This window comes from Acinonyx jubatus, chromosome D2, assembly GCF_027475565.1.
Source record: "Acinonyx jubatus isolate Ajub_Pintada_27869175 chromosome D2, VMU_Ajub_asm_v1.0, whole genome shotgun sequence".
Lineage (NCBI taxonomy): Eukaryota > Metazoa > Chordata > Mammalia > Carnivora > Felidae > Acinonyx > Acinonyx jubatus.
The window spans coordinates 33367511-33394321 of NC_069393.1; the positions used below are offsets into that span (position 1 = coordinate 33367511).

At 39.6% G+C, this 26811-nt stretch overlaps 1 long non-coding RNA gene across 2 annotated transcripts in view; it reads right to left on the minus strand.

The window, feature by feature from the left end:
- Positions 1-1490: 1490 nt before the first annotated feature.
- The window catches only part of LOC113600185 (uncharacterized), a 75077-nt gene continuing 49756 nt past the window's right edge, over positions 1491-26811 (minus strand). Inside the window, exons 4-5 of one of the 2 annotated variants that reach the window (XR_008292407.1) lie at positions 11489-11645; positions 1491-5088 (exon numbers count right to left, since the gene is read on the minus strand). This is a non-coding gene — a long non-coding RNA (uncharacterized LOC113600185). Of the gene's footprint in view, positions 5089-11488; positions 11649-26811 lie in introns of both variants that reach the window. The other variant, XR_003421138.2, reaches the window with a different exon arrangement.

Consider the following 26811-nt stretch of genomic DNA (forward strand, 5'->3'; position numbering starts at 1 on the left):
CAATAGCACTGCTAGGAATTTACCCAAGGGATACAGGAATACTGATGCATAGGGGCACTTGTACCCCAATGTGTATAGCAGCACTTTGAACAATAGTCAAATTATGGAAAGAGCCTAAATGTCCATCAGCTGACAAATGGGTAAAGAAATTGTGGTTTATATACACAATGGAATACTACGTGGCAATGAGAAAGAATGAAATATGGTCCTTGGTAGCAACGTGGATGGAACTGGAGAGTGTGATGCTAAGTGAAATAAGCCATACAGAGAAAGACAGATACCGTATGTTTTCACTCTTAGGTGGATCCTGAGAAACTTAACAAAAGTCTATGGGGGAGGGGAAAAAAAAAAAGAAAAGAGGTTGGAGAGGGAGAGAGCCAAAGCATAAGAGACTCTTAAAAACTGAGAACAAACTGAGGGTTGATGGGGGGTGGGAGGGAGGGGAGGGTGGGTGATGGGTATTGAGGAGGGCACCTTTTGGGATGAGCACTGGGTGTTGTATGGAAACCAATTTGACAATAAATTTCATATATTGGAAAAAACAAACAAATAAATAAATAAACAAATAAATAAACAAATTCTCTCTAGCTTCATTCACATCATTGTAAATGGCAAGATTTTTCTTTTTTATCACTGAGTAATATTCCATTATATATATATATATATATATATATATGCACATACATATACATATAATATATACATACCATGTCTTCTTTATCCATTCATCAGTTGATGGACACTTTTCTGCATTCCCACCAACAGTGTACAAGGGTTCCAGTATCTCCACATCCTCACTATCACTTGTCTTTTGCATAGCACTTGTTTTAAGAGTCAAATAAGATAATGCACAAAAATCTTAGTCTAAAAGCCTGAAAAATACCAAGAGTCTGGCAAAAATTATTCTCACTGATGGTTCCTCACTCACCACCTACGAGGAACAGGCCCCTGAAGACTCACCCCCCGCCCCCCAAAAAACAGTTCCACCTCTGGTTAGCAGCGCTTCCAAGCCCCACATCACAAAATGCTGTCATGCTTGCAGAATCCATGAGGCTCCAGTGACTAGAAAGAAGTTTCATTGAATTCTGAACAGGAAGTAGCAATGGCAGCTGATAATCTGTGACCTGAATATAGCTATCCATTATCTCACTGTGGTTTCTTGTTTCTCTGACAGAGGAAACACCCACGACTTTCTTGAAGTTATTCTAAACACTCAGTTCCTTGTTTAGCTCTGGCAGGATAATGTTACCGCTGGGCACTCCTGTGCTTTGGGCTGTGGCCTCCCTGCCAGCCTGCGGCTCCCAGCTCAGCAACCAACCTGTAGAGTAACTATCCCCTCTACTTGGGGGGCAGTGATAGGAACAAAGCAGGAATGAGGTCAACAGTATCTATAGCTGTTGGAAGGGGAAAACAAACAAAGCAAGAAACCTTAACTACAACATCCACTTTTTTTCTTTTTCAAGAAGCCAGTCAGGCATAACTGACATGACTAGTTTCTAGAGCAGAATTTTTTTTCTATCTTTTAATGTATTTTGCTTTTTAAATGTATGTTAAGTAGGCTCCATACCCTACTTGGACTTGGGGTTTGAACTCATGACTGTGAGATTGAGAGTCACGTGCCCTACTGACTGAGCCAGCCAGGCACCCCAAAGGTCACTAGTTTCTAAATTGCTCTCCATCTCTGGATGCTTCTCTCTGGTTCTGTTCTCAGGGAAGTGAATCTGTCCTAGAGGATCCACCCTCTAGGCGAGGAGCAGATCTCAAGCCCAAGTCTCAGGTTTGAGCAGAAAAGTGTTGTTGACTCTTGGTTTTATAAAACTCAGAGTCCTGGAGACTCTTGGCCAAATCGTACAGTAGGGAGTTTGTCTTTGACTTCACCTCCTGCTGTCTCCTGTCCAGCCTGCTCTCTTACCAAAGCTTTTGTCACTTACTACTACATCTGGGAAATCATTCATTCTGAAGAATTATGTCATGTGTTGCCTCTCTCAAGAGTACTTCTTTTTTAAAAAAGAACTCTCAAGACAGTAATGCTTAAATCAAAGTACTCCATCTCTAGACTTCAGGGGAGCAGTGTTTGGCAGGGCAGGGAAGGCCTTAGGACTCTCTTTGGCCCCCTGGTGGCCATCACTTCTTAGTCAGTTCTCCAGATGTAGATGACACAGCATGACTCTCATTTTAAAAGACTTTTCTTTTTCTGAAGAGGAACAGAAAGGTGGAACTCCTGTAATTTGGTCAGAACAGAATGGGGAAGCTGTAAAAGCAGGTGGCCGAAAAGCCCAGGAAAATGTGTTCAAAAGCTGTTCTCACAAGCCCAGAGCTCATGCTCAGAGTTGGAGGGCCCCCAGAAAGCTGGAGGAGTAAAGGGTCATTCAGGGATTCTGAGACACAGTGGAAGCAACACCTCACTGGCGTGAATGAAACCAGATTTCTGACGGCTGGGCTCTGCCACCTACCAGTTGAGCCCTGAGCAGTCCTTAACCTCTCCAGAACTCATTCTCTTCAATGAAAATACTCCAGGCAGGAAAAATACAGACTGAGATGTTGACAGTGGTCCACTCGGGATGTGGGATTACAGGTGAAGTCTGTTTCTTCTTATTGCCTGTATCAGAGTTTAATTAGAGATGCATAACTACTAAGAATGACCTAGAATCAGTGGTTTATTATAAGGGATTTGAAGTTATGTAATTGTGGGCGCTGGTTAAATAGCTTATGTGCACTTGCTGCTTATGTTTGTCGCGCTGGGCCTGAAGTCAGGAGGGTAGCAGCTAGGAAGAATGAAGAGACATGAAGTATGGGAGAGTGAGGGCAAACTGGAACTTGCAAGAAAAATGTGGCACCCTGAAGGGTGAAGTGGAACCTGCATCTGTCTCCCACTGCCTCCACCACCTCCAACCTCAGTGATGTCAGTGACCTGCAAAAGGAGCTGGGACCTTTGGCATGGAGCTAAACACACATTTGGACCAGGAGTTGAACAAGTTGAAGGGCAAGATGTGGTGGGAACTATGAGTCCAGTTGCCTTCCCATGCCAACAGGTAAACCAGCAGATCTGAGACATGTATGAGTTGCAATGGTGCCTGCCTTTATGCAGACCTTCTGAACATAAACATGGCTGCTTCACTTCTGCAAGTCTTATGCAAACTTACTTTTTTTTTAAGTTTACTTACTTATTTTGAGAGAGAAAGAGAAAAGAGAGACACAGCATGAGTGGGGGAGGGGCAGAGAAAGAGGGAGATAGAGACTCTCAAGCAGGCTCTGCACTGTCAGCACAGTGGGGCTCCAACTCATGAAACCACTAGATCATGACCTGAGCCCAAACCAAGAGTCAGTTGCTTAATGGACTCAGCCAGCCAGGCACCCTTTATGCAAATTTTCTTGTGGCTAAATCTAGCCTGGAATCAGATAGGGAAAAAAAATTCTGAAAAACGTAGTTCCAATTTAACTAAATTGACGTGTACAAAGCCACCACGATTCCTTTCTGTATTTGACATACCTTCTTCAATTAGCATGTATTACTTTAATAACCAGGAAAGTAAAACCTTAAAAAATTCCTAGAATATCCAAATGGCTAATAAATATATGAAAAATACTCCATTCACTAATCAACAGGAAAATGCAAATTAAGAGCACAACAGGATATCTGTTCACATCACACCAGAATGGCTAAAATAAAGAAGACAGACAACACCAAGTGTTGGTGAGGATATGGAGCAAACAGAACTCTCACACATTGCTAGTGGGAGTGTAAATTGGTTACAACCACCTTGGAAAAATGTCTGACAATATCTATCCAAGCTGAATATGTGCATACTCTATGACAGCAATTGCATTTCTAGAAAAACATGTTCACTAAAACATATATACAAGAATGCTCATAGTGACACTATTTGTAATAGCTAAAAACCAGAAACAATTCAAATGTCCACCAACAATAGAATGGATAAATAAATCATGATGAATTCATATAAAGGAGTATTAGATAACAATGGGAATAAATAGTCTATAACTCTATACAATAGTAAGGATGAATATCATAAATATAATGTTAAGTGGAAGAAGCCAGACAAAAAAAGAATACATACTTACAATTCCATTTATGTCAAGTTCAAAAGCAGGAGAAATTAATATATGTTTTTAATTTATGAATAGGAATTACCCTTGAGAAACTAGTGACTGGAAGGTGTGCTAGTGACATTCTGTTTCTTCATTTAGGTTTTGGTTATATGAAGGTGTTTGCCATTTGAAAATTTATGGAACTGTATATTTATGATTTGTGCACTTTTCAGTGTATATGTTATACTTCCACAAAAAGCAGAAAGAAAAAGAAAAAATCAGTAATCCCTCATTTAGGAAACTCACAAATTATATCACAAATTGAGGTGATTCTAATGCAATAATGTGGATTACAGTGCTTGGATTACAGTTCTGAGGAATACATAGACATAGGAATAAGGACAGAGAATAGAATATTTAACCTAGGTTGGCTAAATATGATTCTTTTTAATCATAGTAAAATACGTATAACATAAAATTTACCACTTTATGGCTTGGGGTATTTTTTAAGAGAATATGTGTGGTTGTATGTGTGGCAGGGGGAGGTACTGGTTAGTGAGAAGTAAGAAGGAAAGACAGGTTTCCTGAGTCCCTGATTAGCTTCTGTCATACTTGCCTCAGTTTGTTCTGCTTGCTCAGCTGAGGTCTCATGACCAAGCAGGGTAATTCACCGCCCCTTGAAGTCAATCCCTTCATTGGCTGTGGGGGATTCTCCAGCCCCCTGAAGTCAGGCTAGAACTGATGACAGGAGCTCCTATGAACTCCAGAAGAGCCATTGAATCCCACTCTGTTCTCCTCACTACCCCCAACACACACATTTCACCTCACCTGTGACTATCTCTACCCCTGAAGCTCTTCTCTTCATCAGCAGGCATGAGAAAGACCAGGAGTACAAATTCAGCAAAGGTTTTAAAGGGCAGTCCCAGAACAGTAGTCATGGTGTCAATTTTGCTCTCCAGAGAGATGACATGTGTGTATTTCCAGGCTCACTTGGGCAATTGGTTCTTTATCTGGCTCCAGCACCAGCACCAGCACCATCTAGAGAGGGAAGGAATTCACAACTCTTTTTTTTTTTTAAGAGGTGGGGAGAGTCAGAGAGAGAGAGAGAGGAAGAGAGAGAATCCCAAGCAATCTCTGCACTGTCGTCGCAGAGCCCAAAGTGGGGCTTGATCTCATGAACTGCAAGATCATGACCTGAGCTGAAATCAAGTGCCAGATGCTTAACTAACCGAGCCATCCAGGTGCCCTGAAACTCACAGCTCTAAAATACTTACATTGGAGTAGAGGCCAAGAATAACAGAAAATCCTGTTCCTGATAATACCACTGGAGAGAAACAACTGAGTGCCTACTGTGTGCTTGGCATGATGCTTCCAGCAAGATACCCATGCCTCTTGGAAACCAGCAGAGGGCTCAGGACTCATCCAAGTGCAGGTTGTTTGAGCTAGAGCTTTTTAAGGCGAAGAGAAATCTGGATAAATTACAGTGGGTGACTCATTCTCCCTCTTCCTGGAAGCCCAATCAACCCAGATTTTATTCTACTAAAATCAGATTAAAATAAACACCACACACACTTATGTAAAGAGAGGTCTGGAAAGATAACACAGTAGTTACCTTTGAGTGGTGGACGAGGGTTGATATTTCCCTCTTCCATGTACTTTTAAGGAAGCCTGTGCAATATTTAAGCACATGGCCTTAGGACAGAAAGCACTTGGGTTCAAATCTCAGCCATGTGACTTTGGGCAAGTTACTTCACCTGTATGAACTTTAATCTTATTATCTGTAAACGGGGATGATAATAAACCTACCTGAATAAAATGATGCACATTAAGTGTTTTCGTATAGTGTCTTACACAAAGAAAACACTCCACAAATGGGAGCTGTTATTGTTATATTTCCATATTTTTTGACATTTTTTATCAAACACATTTTAAAAATTAAAAAAAATAAAGATTTTTTTTTTTTAAAAGAAGAACAAGGACAGTCTTGAAAAGGAAGAGAGTTTGTAAGAAGACATGTGGAGATTTAGGAGGTGTGGGCAAAAGGAGGGAGTGGCTCAGCCATGGAGTGGGGGGTAGGGGTTGAATTGGACTATGAGCCTTTCTTTTTTGGCTTCCAGCTGAGGATCTATGCCTTTCTGCCCTGGGTTACTGCTCCCTGCACCCTAAGCTCAGACACAAGAGCAATTGCCCCAGTTAGCTCTACTCTGGAAACATCTCTGATACTAGAGAATCCTGGGGCACACTGGCTACTAGAGAGTTTCTTGCCATGATCTGGATACAGAGTGACCTGACCAGCTCAGCACAAGGCTCTTATCATTTCATTTCTTGTTCTCACATGCTGTGTCTGTGAGTACTGCTTTAAAAACCTCTAAAGGTTAGCCCTTTGAAATCACACCTCTTAGTCCCTGAGGCTGGCAAGGATTTTACTGGTTTTTAAGTGCTTATTTATTTATTTTGAGAGAGAAAGAGAGGGAGCGAGTGCGACAGCACAGGTGAGTGCACGAGAAGGGAGGAGGGGAGGGGAGAGAAAGAGAGAGAGAGAGAGAGAAAGAGAGAGAGAGAGAGAGAGAGAGAGAGAGAGAGGAGAGAGACAATCACAAGCAGACTCCTCAAGGTCAGCGTGGGCTCAAACTCACGAACTGTGAGATAATGACCTGAGCTGAAATCAAGAGTTGGACGCATAACTGACTGAGCCACCGAGGCACTCCTACTTTACTTTTAATAAGACATTCACTGCTATGACATCATCAAAATAACTCTAGGAAAGGGACACAGTCCTTAGAGGAGGCATCCTCCCACCACTTTTCTGGGGTTGTTCCTTTTCCTTTAAGTGAATACTTGCTCTGCCTCTCCACGCCTGGCCTGGCATTCAGCACACACTGTGGGTTTTGCCTTTTGTCACACTGAGCATGCCTCCTGCAACCGTGGCTGGGGCACACATTCTCCCATATTTGGGAGTAAGCTGGAGACTTGGCGGCATGTGGGTTTCTGTTTAAAATTCCAAAGCCAGCGGGGCGTATATTATCCATTTCCTCAAATCCAACATGCTGTAAAGCGTGAGTCAGAGTCGGATAAGCTTCTTCCCAGGGGAAGTTGTGTCAGTTGGTTAGTGAATGTAATTAAACAAGGATAATGTTCACTGGCATTAGCTGAAGATTAATGCAGAGAAAAACAAAATCTCCATCTTGAGTTTACAATCTTCCTGCCAAGATAGGACAACTTCCCCAAGTGTCACTGATCAGGGAAGGCAATCCAATCTTAATGTAATTTCAGGGGCATAGGAAGACCCCTCCATCAATTGTCTCCTTCCACATAAATAAATAATGTAGATATTAGGAACTTTTGGGCACTTGGGTGGCTCAGTCGGGTGAGCGTCTGACTCTTGATTTTGGCTCAGGTCATGGTCTCATGGTCATGGGATCAGGCCCACTTGGGGCACTGCAATAACATCGCAGAGGCTGCTTGGGATTCTCTCTCTCTCTCTCTCTCTCTCTCTCTCTCTCTCTCTCTTCCCTCCCCTGCTTGTGGGCTTGCATGTGCATGTGCACACTCTCTCTCCCCCTTTCTCTCTCAAAGTAAATAAACTAAAAAAAAGATATGAGGAACTTTGGAAGAGGGATGTATATTCAGATTATTTTTAAGTTATTTTGTGAGGAGGGTTACATGTTAGGAAATCTCAGTGAGGGTTATTTTATCTGATTTAATCCATCATCACACAGGGCCAGGTGGTTGAAAGCAGACTCTGAGAGAATGGAATATAGGACAGATAAAATTTGATAAGCACTGGGAATGATATTCAGCTTATTGTGCTTTGCATACTAATGGGTCTTCTGGGAGGTCCCTCCAGGAAGCCCGGAAGCAACACCAAGGCCCTGGGCTCCAGAAGGGCTGAGGTTTAAAGGTACCAGGAGGGAAGTTAGGGAATGAGGGGCGTGTCTAGAGGTCATTGGAAACCCATGGTTTCTGTTGCATGCTTTAGCCTAGACAAGCCCTTTCCACAATCATGGAAATCACAAAACAGAAAGTCAATTCTGGAAAGGTTATTGGAGGTCATTTAGTCCAACTCCTCTTCAAAGAAGAGCAAAATGAGGTCCACCCAGAGAGGTTAAGTAATTTGCCCAAGTTCACCCAGCAGCAGGGTTGAGACTTTAGTCTCCTCTTTTCATCTTTCTACCAAGCTGCTCCAGGAACAACAAGAGCTAACACTCAGGCCGACCTCATTGGCCCATCCTGAAAATACCCACTTAGTCCCATCTTTTCAAATATAACCTCTGCGTAGGAGAGAAGCAATGCTAAACCCCATCTGAGAAACTATAGTCTCCTGCCATTCAGCTCCCTCCTGGCTTCAACAGCAGTTTCAAAATGTATTTTTTCTTCATTCCAGTAAAAAGTGTGCTAAATTTCATATAACTGAGATACAAAGCTTATTGCTAACTAGAAGAGCTTCTGGGGTTAAAGCAAAAGGGTTTTGTGAATGCTCTTTCTTTTAACTATCTGATGAAGCATTCCCCACCCCATCCACGTTCCCCCACCTTCCACTTGAGCAAAGTATTTAGAAATATACTTGATCTTTTTGCCATTTCTCTGTGTTTTAGTGTTTTCAAGTGCTCCTTCTGATGTAGGTCAAAGCATTTTGTTTTTTTTTTAAATGTGAGATTGTATTCTTTCTGCCCAGATAGGATGGAAAGGACTTTTCCAAATAAGGAAGTTTTGCTGGAGTGTGTGGCTCAGGCAGCAGCAGTTGCTACCATCCTAACTTAGTCAGATACAGTAGGTCCTCTAAGCCAGGAAGACGAAGCATTTAAGGACTCATTAGCATTTTTGCACCATTGGGGGTCAGGGGGTGCTGCCAGCAGGTGGTTGTGGCAACCAGGGATGTGAAAAAAATTTGTAGAGAAGGCAAAGTTTGGTTTCGGCACACCTCTACTCTCCACATTCCCTACTTCCCAGCCCCAGAGTTCTGCAAGTATTTGTTCTCTCTTCAGGACAGAGAGTAGATGCTCTGGTTTTTTGGAATCAGATAGATATGAGTTAAAGTTCTCACATATAATTTGTGTGATTTTCAGTAAGTTACTTAACTTTTTTTTTTAGCCCTTTTCCTTTCTTTTAAAGTAAAAATGGGGGCAACTGGGTAGCTCAGTCGGTTAACCGTCTGACTTCGGCTCAGGTCATGATCTCCTGGTTCCTGAGTTCGAGCCCCGTGTCGGTCTCTGTGCTGATGGCTTGGAGTCTGGAGCCTGCTTGGGATTTTGTGTCTCCCTCTCTCTCTGCCCTTCTCCCACTCATGCTCTTACTCTCTCTCTCTCTCAAAAGTAAATAAACATTAAAAATTTTTAAAGGAAAATGATAGTACTTATCTCATGGCATTTTTATGAGCAGTAAATAACCTACTAAATGTAATACATGTAGTGTGTCCCAATTCCCCTTTTTAGGCTCTAAAATTACTTGTTTTCTACCTTTTTTAAAGTACCTCCTCTACTACCAGAACATCTTAGTCCGTACTTAACCAGGGGTTAAGAGGAAAGTGTGATTATTAAAGTAATTTGTGCTAAGGTGTGAGTGACTAAAATAAAAAATTTATTAGCCCATATGAATTTCTGACTTCTGAAACAAGGGATGTTGTTGTAAGCAAAATGAAGAATTTCCTTGCAATAATGAAGACATATTTTCTTTTGTAATGCTCCTTAATTTATACAACTATGCCTTGCTCCACGTGCCCCTAAAGTCTACTCAGCCTTTTAGGGTAAGAAGAGTCAAGTGCTCCTTAAGAGTCTATATAGTTCTGGAAACTTGATAAACAGGATCTTTTTTTTCCCTAGAGAGAAGAATGCTAATCATCGTATTTTCAAAAATGTTGAAAAGCACATACTTTTTTAGATTGTTAAGTTCAGATCATAATGTAGTGAAAGTCTTTGACAGAAGTTTCTTATCTGAACAGCAAGGGCCTGCTTCCAAGGCCATACCCAAATGGAACAACAATTAACCCAAGACCAAGTAGATCTTAAGAGAGCCTTGATGTAAATCTGGCAGTTTCTCAAAAGGTTAAACACATGGACCAGTAATTCCACTCTTACGCATACACCCAAGAGAAATGAAGACATATGTTTACACAAAAACTTGCACATGAATGTGCATAGCAACATTATTCATGATAGCTAAGAAGTAGAAACAACTCAAATGCTCATTAATTAATGAATGGATAAAGAAAACGTGGCACATCCATACAAGGGAGTATTATTCAGCCATTAAAAGAAAAGAAGTACTGATACACACTGCAACATGAACTTTGAAAACATTATGATAAATGAAAAAGACTGACACAAAAGGCCACATATTATATGCTGCCATTTATTTGAAATTCCCAGAATAGGTAAATTCAAGGAGACAGAAAATAGATTAGTAGTTGCCTAGGGCTGGGGTGAATAGGGGAATGTTTGTTTGTTTGTTTGTTTGTTTTGTTTCTGTGATTCTTTTAATTATTTTAACAGTTTTAATGTTTATTTATTTTTGAGAGAGACCTAGAGACAGAGCATGAGCAGGGGAAGCAGAGTGGTAGAGAGAGAGGAAGACAGAGAATCCAAAGCAGGCTCCAGGCTCTGAGCTGTCAACACAGAGCCCAACGCAGGGCTTGAACTCATGAACCACGAGATCATGACCTGAGCTGAAGTAGATGCCTAACCGACTGAACCACCCAGGCACCCCAATTTTCACGATTTTAGATGCTGGAAAATTCTATATCTTCTCAATTTCAATCCTTTTTGTTATAAAATATAAATTTCCCAAATTAAAAAATAGGAGTCCTTAAAAATATTCTTTGCACAATTTGAGATAGGACAAAACACAATTATAGAATTTAAAAATTAGAACACTATGCACAGTTTGAGATTTCCTTTTAATCTGTCCTTTTTGCTTTAGTAGGATAAAGTTAAATACTTTTTTTGGTGAGCTTTGTTGTCACTATGTGGAAAGGGGAGTTTTGTTACTGGGCATGGGGTTTATATTTGGGGTGATGAAAATGTTCTAAAATTCATTTTGGTGATAATTGCACAACTCTGTGAATATATTAAAAATCAATGAGGGGTGCTGGGTGGCTCAGTTGGTTAAGCATTGACTCTTGATTTCGGGTCAGGTCATGATCTCAGGGTCATGAGATCAAGCCCCACGTTGGGCTCTGCACTGGGTGTGGAGTCTGCTTAAGATTCTCTCTGTTCCTTTCCCTCTCACAAGCCCCTCCCCAGCTTATGCACACACACACACACACACACTCAAAAAACCCAAAACAAACCAATAAGTTTTACACTTTAAATGGGTAAATTGTGTAGTATATAAACTATACCTCAATAAAGCTGTTACACACACACACACACACACACACACACACACACACACACAGAAAGATAGCCTTGAGAAAAGTACTTGTTACCTTGTAGGTACTTACAGCTTGGCTGGTGAAAGGCTATAGGACTCCTGAGGTCTGGAAAATGGCTCTGGTATCCATTTGGATATGCTAGTGAGTGGCCACTTGTTTGAATCCAAGCATGGGTGGGAGGAGCCAGGGTGAGAACCTCATAAGCTCCTCATTCTGCATTCCAGTTCTTCTGACCAGAAACACAAATAAAGCAATAAAAAACAGGCCAGAAAATGGCTTCTAGAATACATTTTAACAGTTATTTGTAGTATTGCTGCTGTTTTCTCTTAAAAATCAAATTTCTCTTTAAGCCCTATAAATAGAACAAAGCTTATTAAAGGGATATCATTATTTAAGATTGGAGTCACAAGAGAAATCATATAATTACTAATTCCACAGGCAATGAATTAAAATGGAATACTCCAATCTACCAAAGGGAGACGAGACAGGATCTTGGAAAAGATGCTAGATTATTAACAGAGTTCTTTCACTCTAAAACAAAAAGCCTTAGGGGTCAACATGAAATTTAGTTGGAATTGCTTTGCTTCAAAGATCCGAATGACCAATAGAATACTAAAAGGAACTCCTTGTAGATTAGGAAATTTAATGTCATTAGTAGTTGTTTTAGGAACAATTTTGGTAAAAAGGTACCACAACTTCATGAATTTTTGTGCCCGGGAAAGTGCCCCTCCTTGATTTATAGAATGGAAAAGAATAACTAAAGCACAATTCAGACCTTAAGTGAACAGTCTCCGTTTCCTCCGAAACACCAAGAAAGCAGGGCAAAATTCCTATTTTGCAGTTTAACGCATGACTTGATAATTTAAGAATGCATTTGTATTAGTAAACGCTCAAAATTAAGGTTGACTTCACACATTTAAAAATTGTTTTTACAATTTCAAAAATGGGGTGCCTGGGTGGCTCAGTTGGTTAAGTGTCTGACTTCAGCTCAGGTCATGATCTCACGGTTCGTGAATTTGAGCCCCACATTGGGCTTTGCGCTGACAGCTCAGAGCCTAGATCCTGCTTCGGATTCTGGGTCTCCTCTCTCTGCCCCTCCCCTGTTCGTTCGTGCTGTCTTTCTCTCAAAAATAAATAAATATTTTAAGAAGTTAAAAATAAATAAATAAAAAATTTCAAAAGCAATGCATTTTCACTATAAAAATGTAACTATGCAGGGTTGCCTGGGTGGCTCAGTTGGTTAAGCGTCCCACTCTTGGTTTCAGCTCAGGTCATGACTTATTGGTTGATGGGTTGGAGCCCTGTGTCTGATGCCACAGCACAGAGCCTGCTTGGGATTCTCCCTCCCACTCTCTGCCCCTCTGTTGCTTGCCCACATACCCGTGCACCTACACACACACAAGCACACGGGTGCACTCTCTCTCTCTCTCTCTCTCTCTGTCTCAGAATAAATAAATAATTTTTTAAAGGTAATAATGCATCAGTATATAAATTATTATTAATAATTACTAACAATTAATACATATTTACAAAGTGCCTAGCGTTAGGTTTGGAGGCATCTGATTTAATCATCACAATCATCTAATAAGATAGTTATTATTATGTTTTCCTCCACTTTGCAGATAAAAAAGCTGAAGCTCACAGAAGTTAAGTAACTTGCCTAAGGTCATACATCTTGTGAATGGTAGAATCAGGATTTTAAACAATGCAGTTACGTTTCAACATCTAAGCTCTTAAATGGGTGGCTCAGTTGGTTGAGCATCTGACTCTTTTTTTTTTTTCCTTAACGTTTATTTATTTTTGAGACAGAGAGAGACAGAGCATGAACGGAGGAGGGTCAGAGAGAGAGGGAGATACAGAATCTGAAACAGGCTCCAGGCTCTGAGCTGTCAGCACAGAGCCCGACACAGGGCTTGAACTCATGGACTGAGAGATCATGACCGAGCTAAAGTAGGACTCCCAACCGACTGAGCCACCCAGGTGCCCCGAGCATCTGACTTGATTTGGGCTCAGGTCATGATCCCAGGATTGTGGGGTAATGTGTTACATGCTCAGTGTGGAGCCTGTTGAAAATTTTCTTTTTCCCTCTGCCACTCTCCCCCACTGGTGCACACAAGTGCTCTCTCTCGCTCGCTCTCTCTCTCTCAAAAACAAACAGAAAAATCAAATTCATTTACCCTTTTTTATTTCTAAAATAGTTTTTTATTTATTTTATTTTTTAAATTTAAGTTAATATTTATTTATTTTCTTATTTATTTATTTATTTATTTATTTATTTTACATCCAAGTTAGTTAGCATATAGTGCAACAATGATTTCAGGAGTAGATTCCTTAATGTCCCTTACCCATTTAGCCCATCTCCCCTCCCACAACCCCTCCAGCAACCCTCAGTTTATTTTCCATGTTTAAGAGTCTCATGTTTTGTCCCCCTTCTTGTTTTTATATTATTTTTGCTTCCCTTCCCTTACGTTCATCTGTTTTGTCTCTTAAAGTCCTCATATGAGTGAAGTCATATGATTTTTGTCTTTCTCTGACTCATTAATTTCACTTAGTATAATACCCTCCAGTTCCATCCATGTAGTTGCAAATGGCAAGATTTCATTCTTTTTGATTGCCGAGTAATACTCCATTGTATTTACACACCACATCTTCTTTATCCATTCATCTTTCGATGGACATTTGGGCTCTTTCCATACTTTGGCTATTGTGGATAGTGCTGCCATAAACATGGGGGTTCAAGTGTCCCTTGGAAACAGCACACCTGTATCCCTTGTATAAATACCTAGTAGTGCAATTGCTGGGTCGTAAGGTAGTTCTATTTTTAGTTTTTTGAGGAACCTCCATACTGTTTTCCAGAGTGGCTGCACCAGTTTGCATTTCCACCAGCAGCGCAAAAGGGTTCCTCTTTTTCCGCATCCTCATCAACATCTGTTGTTGCCTTAGTTGTTAATGTTAGCCATTCTGACATGTGTGAGGTGGTATCTCATTGTGGTTTTGATTTGTATTTCCCTGATAATGAGTGATGTTGAGCATTTTTTCATGTGTTGGTTGGCCATCTGGATGTCTTCTTTGGAGAAGTGTCTATTCGTGTTTTTTGCCCATTTCTTCACTGGATTGTTTTTTGGGTGTTGTGTTTGCTAAGTTCCTCATAGATTTTGGATACTAACCCTTTATCTGATATGTTGTTTGCAAATATCTTCTCCCATTCTGTCAGTTGGCTTTTAGTTTTGCTGATTGTTTCCTTCACTCTGCAGAAGATTTTTATTTTGTTGATGTCCCAATAGTTCATTTTTGCTTTTGTTTCCCTTGCCTCCAGGGACGTGTTGAGTAAGAAGTTACTGAGGCCAAGGTCAAAGAGGTTTTTGCCTGCTTTCTCCTTGAGGATTTTGATGGCTTCCTGTCTTATGTTTAGGTCTTTCATCCATTTTGAGTTTTTTTTTTATTTAAAAAAAAATTTTTTTAACGTTTTATTTATTTTTGAGACAGGGAGATACAGAGCATGAACAGGGGAGGGTCAGAGAGAGGGAGACACAGAATCTGAAACAGGCTCCAGGCTCTGAGCTGTCAGCACAGAGCCCGACGTGGGGCTCGAACTCACGGACCGTGAGATCATGACCTGAGCTGAAGTCAGTCGCTTAACCGACTGAACCACCCAGGCGCCCCATTTTGAGTTTATTTTGGTGCATGGTGTGAGAAAGTGGTCCAGGTTCATTTTTCTGCATGTCTCTGTCCAGTTTTCCCAACAGCATTTGCTGAAGAGACTGTCTTTATTTCATTGGATATTCTTTCCTGCTTTGTCAAAGATTAGTTGGCCATATGTTTGTAGGTCCATTTCAGGGTTTTCTATTCTGTTCCATTGATCTATGTGTCTGTTTTTGTGCCAGTACCATACTGTCTAGATGATTACAGCTTTGTAATACATCTTGAAGTCCAGGATTGTGATGCTTCCATATTTGGTTTTCTTTTTCAAGATTTCTTTGACTATTTGGGGGTCTTTTGGGGTTCCATACAAATTTTAGGATTGTTTGTTCTAGCTCTCTGAAGAATGCTGGTGATATTTTGACAGGGATTGCAAATTCCTTTACCCTTAAAGTAAAGGTTCCATCAACTTCTCTAATCATCTTCTTCCAAATTAACTATTATTTGCTGTTAACGGGGGATTAGAAAGATAAAGTTTAATAACTGGAAAATAACCTTTAGCTTTCTCATAAAAATATCAATGAATCAGATATATTATAGAATACATAAAATTAATTAAATGTAGAAATGTAATTAAATATAATTAATTATACAAAATTAATAAATATATAGAATTAATATATTATAAAATATATTTAAATATTCATGGACCAGATATCAACCCAAGAGAAATGAATACTCATGTCCATATAAAAGCATGTATTTGAAGGGTGCTTGCCACTTTTAGTCAACTAACTTGAACAATGGAAACTTGAGTATGGTAGAAGGGCCCACAGAGACTCCCTACTGAATACAAACAGGCCCATTAGGCCACCCACCTCAAAATATCCATAAGGCCTAGCTGACCAATGAGTTACTTATACCTGGACATAGGTACCAAAAAAGGAAAATTCCCATACCTTCTCACCTTCCCCCTTAAATACAGCTTTCCCACCCCTTACCTGCTGCCTCCTGGCAGGCAGTCTCTCCTTTGCTGTCCTGCCCATTGCTCCCTTGTGGTATAGTCAATAAACTTCTCTCTCCTTTGTTCTGCGTTGGGAGAATTCTTTCACCAGCCTCTGATCAGGTCATCCCACAGAGATCATATGGAGAAGTGACTTAGAGACCAGGTAGAAAGGGAGAGACCCTGAGACTGCATGGGCAAAGAGGCCCCAGCCATCTCAGTGGCCTATTTCAGCCCTCTCCCTCTTCTAACCAACCTCAGCAAAGTTCCAAACATGTGAGTGTGCCATCTTGGATGTTCAGCCTAGGGGACACCCAAATGACTGCAGCTTCATCTGCCATCACAGGGAGCAGAACTCCCAACTGAGGCCAATCAATCCACAGAATCATGACAGATAATACAGTAAAGCCACTGAATTTTGGAGTGGTTTTATTATGCAGTCATAAATAATTGAAATGAAACATTTTTGTTTTCTATTCCTCCAATCTTTTAATCCCACAGGTGTTGATGGGCTTTGCTATTCTTAGAGTTATTTGGGGAAAGAAAATGCCATTGTCTTTCTTTCTTTCTTTCTTTCTTTCTTTCTTTCTTTCTTTCTTTCGAAGCATGCATGCAAGTGGAGGGGGGGGGCAGAGAGAGAGAGAGAATCCCAAGCAGGCTCTGCACTGTCACCACGGAGCCTGATGTAGGGCCTGAACTCACGAACCTTGAGGTCATGACCTGAGCCGAAATCAAGAGTTGGGTGCTTAACCAACTGAGTCACCCAGGTGTCCCTATTGTTTTTCATTTTTAATTTTTTAAAGTTTATCTATTTATTTTGAGAGAGAGAGAGAGAGAGAGAATCCCAAGCAGACTCTGCACCATCACCACAGAGCCTGATGTGGGGCTTGAACTCATGAACCTTCAGGTCATGACCTGAGCTGAAATCAAGAGTCGGACGCTTAACCAACTGAGCCACCCAGGTGCCCTTTGCTTTTAATTTTTAAAACTTTATTTGGCAATAATTTCAAATCTACAAAAAAAGTTGCAAAGTAGTACACAGAGCTTCCGTATACCTTCCATCTTGATCCTCTACTTATTTCTCAATGATTTGAGAGTAAGTGGTAGACACAATGCCCCATTACCTTTAATATTCTAATTTGTATTTCTTGGTGCAAGGATTCAGTATAACAATCAAAATCAGGAAATTAATGTTGATCCAATAATATCATCCAATCTATATAACCTACTCAAATCTTATGGTCTCAATAATGTCCCTTTTAGGTTCAGGATTCGGTTTACAATCATATATTGCATTTAGTTGTGTCTCTTTAGTCTTCTTCAGTCTGGAACAGTTTCTCAAAGTTTAATGATCTTTCATGATCTTGATAGTTTTGGAGAGCCCAAACCAATTGGTTTTGAGAATGTTTCTCAATTATGGGGAGTTGTCTGATGTTTCTTTATAATTTATGCATTTTGGCAGGAATTTTACAGAAGTGATGCTGTGCTAGTCTCCAGGAATCATATGAGGAGGCACTTGATGTCAATTTGTTCCATTAATGATGATGTCAACTTTTATTACTTAGTTAAGATTGTGTCTGCCAAGTTCTCTATTGTAACATAATAAATTATTGTTTTGTAGCAAGACTCTTTGAGATCATTTGACTATCTTGTTTCTTAGCAAATTTTCACCAGTTTACCATCAGTTAATGATTCTAGCCTGAATAAATTATTATTCTGATGATTATGAAATGGGAATTTTCTAATCTTGTCATTCATTCTAGATTAGGTAGGATAGAGCTTTCCTTTCTCTCCAATTAATTAATTAATTAATTAATGTCAGTATGAACTTAGGATTTGTCTTTTACTCACAGGGTTACAATCTGTTATTATTGTTATTAATTTTGATACTCAATTTGTCCCAGACTTACCAGCGGAAGCCACCTCAAGCTGGTTACTGTGTATTATACACATGCCCCCATAATTTTTCAAGCATTTTTTTTTAACCTTCTGGTGTCATAAAATGTTCCAAATACATACATCTTATATTTTCCTTGCTCTAGTCCTAGAGTCATATTGTGGCAAGGAGACCTGGTTCCTTTTAGCAGATAATGTTATCTAGAAAAAAAAAGATCTAAATCGGTTCATTGTTATCAGAATGCCATTGCTTCTAGATCCTCTTAGTGAACAGAGCTAGAACACACACACACACACACACACACACACACACACACACACTTATATTTGTCTATGTAATCAGGCCATAAGACTGATATCTCCAGTTCCTTTGCAGCACTCCAGGATATATTCTGGATTTCCTAATTTCCATAGTTGTAACTCCTTTCTCTGATAGTGAGAAATCTGTATTTATTTATTTGTCTAACCCTGGACATGCCAACTTCCATCCTTTACTGGGTACCAGTGGAAAGCTCAGCCCTAATGAAGGGAAAAAGGAAGAGAAAAGAAAAGTCCTTTTTTTTTTCTATGTGTCAGAAACTTGAGCAACATATAGCAGACATTTATGTATATTTAACTTTTGACCAAGCAGTACCCAGACCATTCACGTTCTTAAATAACACAAAGGACAAGCAGGTTTGCTTAAAGATCCATATATTATCATTAGCAAAGATTTTGGCAAACTAGATTTTCAGTGGCATCTCAAAAAGCAACAAAAGATACTAGATTGTGAACCAGAAGGAACTTGGGTTTAATTTCTGTCTATAAGAGTCAGTGAAGTAACCGTTGGTAAATTTCTTAATTTCTCTGAAATGCAGTTTCCTCTTCTTAAAATGGAGATAAATGAAAGACATTATTCTGTTTAGGATAAATGAGATAAAATATATGCAGTGGCTTGCCTTGGTAGAAACTGGATCTTGAGCTTTTTGTTTAAGCCAAATAAAAACTGTTACTTAAAAATTATAAGCAGTTCCTTCTTGCTAACAAGTGAAGATTTGGATACATATTGAAAGTTGGCCCCCCCTCTGTTCTGGAAAAGCCATGACTGTTTTAAAATTATGCAAACAAGTACACAGTATCCACCCTTTGTTCTTAGGAGAATATTGAATAAAATGTAGTGGTTTTCAATCAGGAAGTTATATGTTTGATCATGTAAATTGGGTGTATCTTTAGTGTCCTTGAAGGGGAAACTGTTCTTTCTTCCATGAATCTAGGCTGCCCTATGCCTATAATTGTTACTCATTCTTGGGTAGTAGTGTAAAATTTTTTGTTTGTTTGTTTGTTTGTGTTTTAGGAAGGAACGCTGAGGACTGCAGGAGGGACCACAGACATGAACTTCACCTCATGTTGGAGGAATGACTGTACACAATGATAGCTCTGGGCTATTATTGCCCTTCACATTATAATTTTTAAGACTGAATAAACCAGAATGTATTGATACTGATCTGTTAGTTCAGGTCCATTGAAAAGCAAATCAAGATGCTATTAAATGTGCAACAAATTTATTAGGAAAAATGCTTGTGAGACAAATGGAGAGAGAACAAAGAGAGTTTGGACAGTTATTTTCCAGACTGTGGATGAAAAAGTAAAGTAATTCAGACTACAGAGGGTGGAGAATGAAGCAGGTGCCCAGGAGAACAAGGGGCTCCAGAAGAAGGCACAGAGAAGATACCTGCTATTGTACTTGACTACTCCTGGATCCCTTTTGTTCTGTGTCTTATGAGGCTGGGCTGCACATCTTATCCTTGGATTGTGTCAGATACTCTACTATCTATGCAAAACATGGCTTTTTTGTTCAAGTCTTTTAAAAATATTTTTAAAGTTTATTTATTTATTTTGAGAGAGGGAGAGAGCACAAGTGGGGGGGGTAGAGAGATTAGAAAGAGAGAATTGCAAGCAGGATTCACACTGTCAGCGTAGAGCTGGGCACAGGGCTTGAATTCACGACCATGAGATCATGACCTGAGACGAAATGAGGAGCCAGCCACTTAACCGACTGAGCCACCCAGGCATCCCTGTTCAAGTTTTGATTCACATTGACCTGCCTGTACTCCTAGCAAAACTTTTCCAACTCTGGGACACTATGGACTCTGGGTTCCTCCTCCCTGGCAATGAGCCAGAGCAATTGTAAAGCTCCCACTGCTTGTTTCTCTTCTTTCAGGTGTTACTACCATGCACTGCCTATTGGCTAATGTTTGAAAATGATTGTTTCAAATGTTTTGTGTGGTTTTTCTTTAGTTTTTAGGTAAGAGGGTAAATCTGGTCCCTGTTACTCGGTCTTGGTCAAACTTGGAAGTTAACTTCCTATTTGTTTATGCCAGTCTTAGGGTTCTATTATTTGTAGCTAAAAGCATTCTTAATGGATACATGCCTCGTTGAAATCATTTAGGTGACTAATTTAAATTCTGACTAAAATATAATCTTTACTGTATATCAAACAAAGAGTAAAATGATATTAAGTGGTGATATACTAAGGTAATTATCATTAAAAAAGAGATGACTATCAACATCACTAAATTGATATATTGAAGGTTGTAGCTAATGTAATAAGATAAGAAAATAAGATGGAAATGCAAGCTGGTGCAGCTGCTCTGGAAAACAGTATGGAGGTTCCTCAAAAAACTAAAAATAGAACTACCTTACGACCCAGCAATTGCACTACTAGGTATTTATACAAGGGATACAGGTGTGCTGTTTCCAAGGGACACTTGCACCCCCATGTTTATGGCAGCACTATCCACAATAGCCAAAGTATGGAAAGAGCCCAAATGTCCATCGATGGATGAATGGATAAAGAAGATGTGGTGTATATATATACAATGAAGTATTACTCAGCAATCAAAACGAATGAAATGTTGCCATTTGCACCTATGTGGATAGAACTAGAGGGTATTATGCTAAGTGAAATTAGCCAGTCAGAGATAGACAAATAGCATGACTTCACTCATATGAGGACTTTAAGAGACAAAACAGATGAACATAAGGGAAGGGAAGCAAAAATCATATAAAAACAAGGACGGGGACAAAACATAAGAGACTCATAAATATGGAGAACAAACAGAGGGTTACTGAAGGGGGTGTGGAAGGGGGGATGGGCTAAATGGGTAAGGGACGTTAAGGAATATACTCCTGAAATCATTGTTGCACTATATGCTAACTAATTCGGATGTAAATTTAAAAAAACATAAAATTTTTAAAAAGATAAGAAAATAAGATATACAGGAATAAATATTGCAAATAAAGTGGCAACATGAATTTGATTTTTCAGATGATATGATTACATAACAAGAAAACCCAAGAGACTATCAAATATACATCTTATTCACAGCCAATAAGAGAATTTATCTTATGGTAAATTTAAAAATAGCCTTCCTTTAAATTATAAATAATTTCCTAGAAAGGGTAATTTCAAAAGCTGTTCCAGTTATCAACAAACTATGAATACCTAGAAATAAATTTAGTAAGATAATACTTCTCTGTGTGAAAAAAGCAATACATTTTATTGAAGGAACACAACACAAAACTTTCATAATTATCATATACAAAATCCTTATTTGCAAATACCATTTCCAAACATTTCTGAGGGTGGGGACTTGAAGATTTTCTCTCAAAGTCTTCCCTACCACTTTAGATCAGCTAAAGTTTGATAATGATCAAATAATTAGAAACTTCTGCCTGAGTTTCCTAGATTTTGCTTTGGTGCCCAGCCTAACGGTGTTCAAGCTGCTGTCCTTATTAGTGGCTTTTTGCACATTTGAATGATGTCTGTTATTGATTGGCAAAATGCTGAATTGCCAAATACTGTACGGTGTTGTATATTATGTGTGTATGTTAATACATACAGTTAACAGCTTAGTTGGCAAAGATGTGGACAAGATAGAAATTTGAAGAAGATAGCAAAGAACTCTTAAACGGTCTTAGCTGAAAGGGGATGGGAAGTGCATGGGTGCCATGCTTTGTGTGAATATTTTACCTAATTTATAAATTCCAGGATTTCTCTTAAGTGAATTTCTGAAAATCATGGCATTCCTGTACTAGCCAAAGAAGTTTTCTTTATAGAAGCATAGAAATCCATACTGCATATTGTTCTTACAGATGGAATCGATAGTTTTCTAGATTAGTGTTTATCAAATGCCAGATCTTGTACTGATTGTGTCAGAATCACCAAGGGACCTTACTAATAATACATATTCTTTGGCTCCATCAACTGAGTCAGAGTATTTTGGGCAGGGTCTAGAAGTTTGTATTTTGAAAAAGCTCCCTTAGTTGATTCTGAGGTGTACCCACATTTTAGAAATAAATATCTGGAAGACTCCATACCACCTAAATGTTTTGCCTGTTGTCCTACCAAATGTCTGAAATTCTCATGTTACATTTAAATGTTGAAGGCTGTGATTGATGCATAAATGTTATCAATGTGTATTAAGCAGTGTTCCTTCACTTGTCAGGGACAAAGACCTAACTTTAGCAAACTGGCTAACACAACTGGGAAGAGGGAGGAAAGATTTTTTCAGTCCTGGCTTGCTCCAATAATTCAAATGATGTCATCAGGGATTGGGGCTTTTCATTTCTTAGAAGGCTGTCTCCACTTAATGGGGAAGAAAGTTGTTTTTAGGCTTTCCTAAAACATGATTTGCAAACTGGAGGTAGAAAGGGAAGACAGGGAGTGAGTGACAGAAAGAGAGAGACAGGGAGAGAGAGAGAGAGAGAGAGAGAGAAATAATTTTCTAATAGCTCAGCATGAGAGTTCCCAAGAAGCTCTAGGCAATCATGCATCACATGCATATCACTGGGTGAGAAAGGGGTGTGGTCAACTTCATCTCAACCATCTTGAATAGGTTCTCTTTAGGAAATAAGGGTTTTGTCACCAAATAAAGATGAATGTGATGCTGAGAAGTCAAAATAAAAGATGATTTATACAAAGTGATATGATAGGGGCAAAGAATGCATCAGCACAGACCAGTGGTTCTCGTAGCATAGTCCAGGGACTGCTTTGAGTATCTGAGATACTTTCAGGAGGTCCACATTATTTTTCATAAAAATATATTATTCTGGGGTGCCTGGGTGGCTTAGTTGGTTGAGTGACTGACTCTTGATTTTGGCTCAGGTCATGATCCTAGGGTCATGGAATCAAGCCCCACATTGGGCTCCATGCTGAGTATGGAACCTGCCTGGGGTTCTTTCACTCCCTCTGTCCCTTTACCCTGCTTGCAGCTCTCTCTCTCTGTCTCTCTAAAATAAAAACAATTAAAATATGTTATTTATGTTAATGCATGATGGGTTTATCATTATTTTTAAAAATTAATTAATAAATATATAAAAGTTTTATCAATTTCTTTAAAGCAGTAAATACTGATAAATATAATCACATAAACAAAAGATCTTTGGGGTCCTTAATAATTTTTAGAAATATACAGAGGTCCTAGGGGTGCCTGGGTGGCTCAGTCGGTTAAGCATCCAACTTTGGCTCAGGTCATGATCTCGTGGTCGGTGAGTCTGAGCCCTGCGACGGGCTCTGTGCTGACAGCTCGGAGCCTGAAGCCTGCCTCAGATTCTGTGTCTCCCTCTCTCTCTGCCCCTCCTCTGCTCGTGCTCTATCTCTCTCTGTCTCTCAAAAATAAATAAACAACAACAACAAAAAGAAATATACAGAGGTCCTAAAAAAGAAAAAAGTATATGGAGATCCTGAGACCAAAAAGTTTGAGAATTGCTGGCATATGCAAAAATTAGCCATTCATCAATTTTGTTATGTAGTAGTTTTACTCACAGCGTAATTCTTGGATCTGCAAAAATATTGCTTAAAGAAGTTCTCTGTGCATAAGAATCTAGGAGGACTGAAAGTTCTTTTTTGATGGATTACAAAAACCCATGGGAATGAGGAGATAGGAAGAACCCATTCTCCACACAGCTAAGAAAACAATGTCCTCTGATTATTCCTTTGCCATTATAAGTAGTTAAAATTTACAAATTAAATGTTGTTTGGAGGGGCATCTGGATGGCTCAGTTGATTGAACATCTGACTCTTGGTTTCAGCTCAGGTCATGATCTCAAGGTTCATGGATTTAGGCCCCATGTTGGGCTCTGCACTGATAGCATGGAGTCTGCTTGGGATTCTCTCTTTTTGCCCCTCCTGTGCTTGTGTGCACACGTGTGCTCTTTCTCCCTCTCTCAAAATAAATAAATAAACTTAAAAAAAAAATAAAGGTTGTTTGGAAATGTTTAAAAGTTAAGGTTGAGTTTTCAGTCATTTTCAAAAGAACAGCAGGAGAGGCTAATAAGTAAAATACCAGAGTAAGCAGTAGTATAGGAAAGTTGGAAGCAAGAAATATTACTTTAAAAAATTTTTTAAAAAATTAATTTATTTTTGAAAGAGAGAGACACACACACACAGAGTGTGAGTGGGTGAGGGGCAGAGAGAGAGGGAGACACACAATCTGAAGCAGGCTCCAGGCTCTGAGCTGTCAGCACAGAGTCCAATATGGGGCTCTTGGATGTTTAACCGACTGAGCCACCCAGGCATCCCAGAAATATTACATTTTAAAAATGGCTTCCACGGGGCACCTGGGTAGCTAAGTTGGTTAAGCATCCAACTTTGACTCAGGTCATGATCTCATGGTTCCTGAGTTCGAGCCCCACATGGGGTTCTCGGCTGTTAGCACAGAGCTTGCTTCAGATCCTCTGTTCTCCCCTCTCTCTCTGCCCCTCCCTCACTTGCATGTGCTGGCACTGTCTTTCTCTCTCAAAAATAAACATTAAAACAGTTTTTCAAGTGACTTTCAAGAAAAAATGAGTATATACGTGTCCAACCAAAAGACATATGTGATTGTTCATAGAAGTTTTATTTATATAGTCAAAATGTGGGAAAAAATTAAATTTCCACCAACAGTAGAAAAGATATATTTTGGTATATTTATGAAATAAAATACTATACAACAATAACAAAGAACAGACTATTTCTAGATGTAAGCATATGATGAATCTCACAGATATAACAGTGAGTGGAAGAAGCCAGGAACAAATGAGTGTATCCTGTATGAATTCAATTACATAAATTTCAAGAACAGGTAAAGCTAACTTATGATGATGATAAAGGTCAGATTAGTGGATATGTTTGTGGAAGGGGCATATTATACATCTATTCCTGTGTAAAAAAATACCTGAAATCTTAATGCTGTGAAACAACAAAAATGGTTACTATATCAGAAAAATATCTGTGGGTCAAGGACTTAGGAGTAGCTTATCAGAGTAGTTCTGGTTCAGGGTCTCTCCTCTTATGAGTTTGTAGTCAAGATGTCAACCAACTTGCGGTCATCTGAATGTTATCTTTTAATACCATTTTTACAAAAAAACACAACGGTTTGGAGGCACTTGGCTGGGTTAGTCGCTGGAATGTGTGACTCTTGATCTCAGGGTTGTGTGAGTTTGAGCCCCACTTTTGGCATAAAGATTACTTAAATAAAAAAAAAGCAGTGGTCTTCCTACATATGTTGCTAGACTGGAAGGTCTGTCTTACTGTTTTGGTGCACTTGGCACAGTCTGGCACAGAGTAGATTCCCTATATCAATGTAGCCTTTTTGGTTGCAAGTGAAAGAAAACCCAAATCAAACTGTTTTTTTAAAAAAAAATTTTTTTTCACCGTTTATTTATTTTTTGGGGGACAGAGACAGATCATGAACGGGGGAGGGGCAGAGAGAGAGGGAGACACAGAATCGGAAACAGGCTCCAGGCTCTGAGCCATCAGCCCAGAGCCTGACACGGGGCTCGAACTCACCGCGAGATCGTGACCTGGCTGAAGTCGGACGCTTAACCGACTGCGCCACCCAGGCGCCCCCAAATCAAACTGTTTTAAACCACAAGAGGGATTAATTTGCTCAGTGTGCTGGTTAAATTTGTGTCAACTAGCCTGGGCCATGGGGTGCCTGGATATTTGGTCAAATGTTATTTGGAGTGTTTCTGTGAGAGTGTTCTTGGATGAAACTCACCTTTAAATTGGTAGACTCAGTAAAGCAGATTGCCCTCTAATGTGAGTGGGCCTCATCCAATCAATTGAAGGCCTGAATGAAGCAAAAAGAGTGACCCGCCCCCAAGTAAGAGAGAATTCTTTCTTTCCTCACTAATTCCAACAGGGACATTAGCTTGTTTCCTGCCTTTGGACTAAAAGTGAAACAGGGTTTTTTTTCTGGGCCTTGAGCCTGTCACCCTTTGACAGGAATTACACCATCAACCCTCCTGGTTCTCAGGCCTTCAGACTTAGACTAGAACTAAAACATTCCTCTCCTGGGTCTCCAGATTGCCAATCATCCTGCAGATCTTAGGACTTGTCTTCCTCTGTAATGGCATGAGCCAATTCCTTATAATAAATCTCTTTGGTTCCTACTTGCTCTGTTTCTCAAGAGAACCCTGACCAATATATTCAGTAAATGAAAATTCCTGAGGTCAGTCTGGCTTTAGGTGAGGATTGAGTCCAAAATAAAAATTTCACTGAAGACAAATTTCTCTGTCTCTCTCTCACTTCTTGGTGTTGCCTTCAAATTCAAGCTCCTGTGGTGTTCCCCAGAGCTCCAAACTTTTTCCTAATGAAATCAAAATGACTGCAGATGCTTCCTACTTTCATATCATGCCTTGAAGGAAAAAGAAAGCACGTCTTTGGTAGCTCCTACACCTGAGACCTGAGAGTCACTCTTTCTCATGTTGGGCCAAATTGAGTCAAATACTTATTCCTGAACCAAACACTACGAGCAGGTGGATAGACAGTATTGATTGGCCCATGCCTGTCGAGAACTATCCCTGGAGCTATATTCTTGTGTATCAGAAA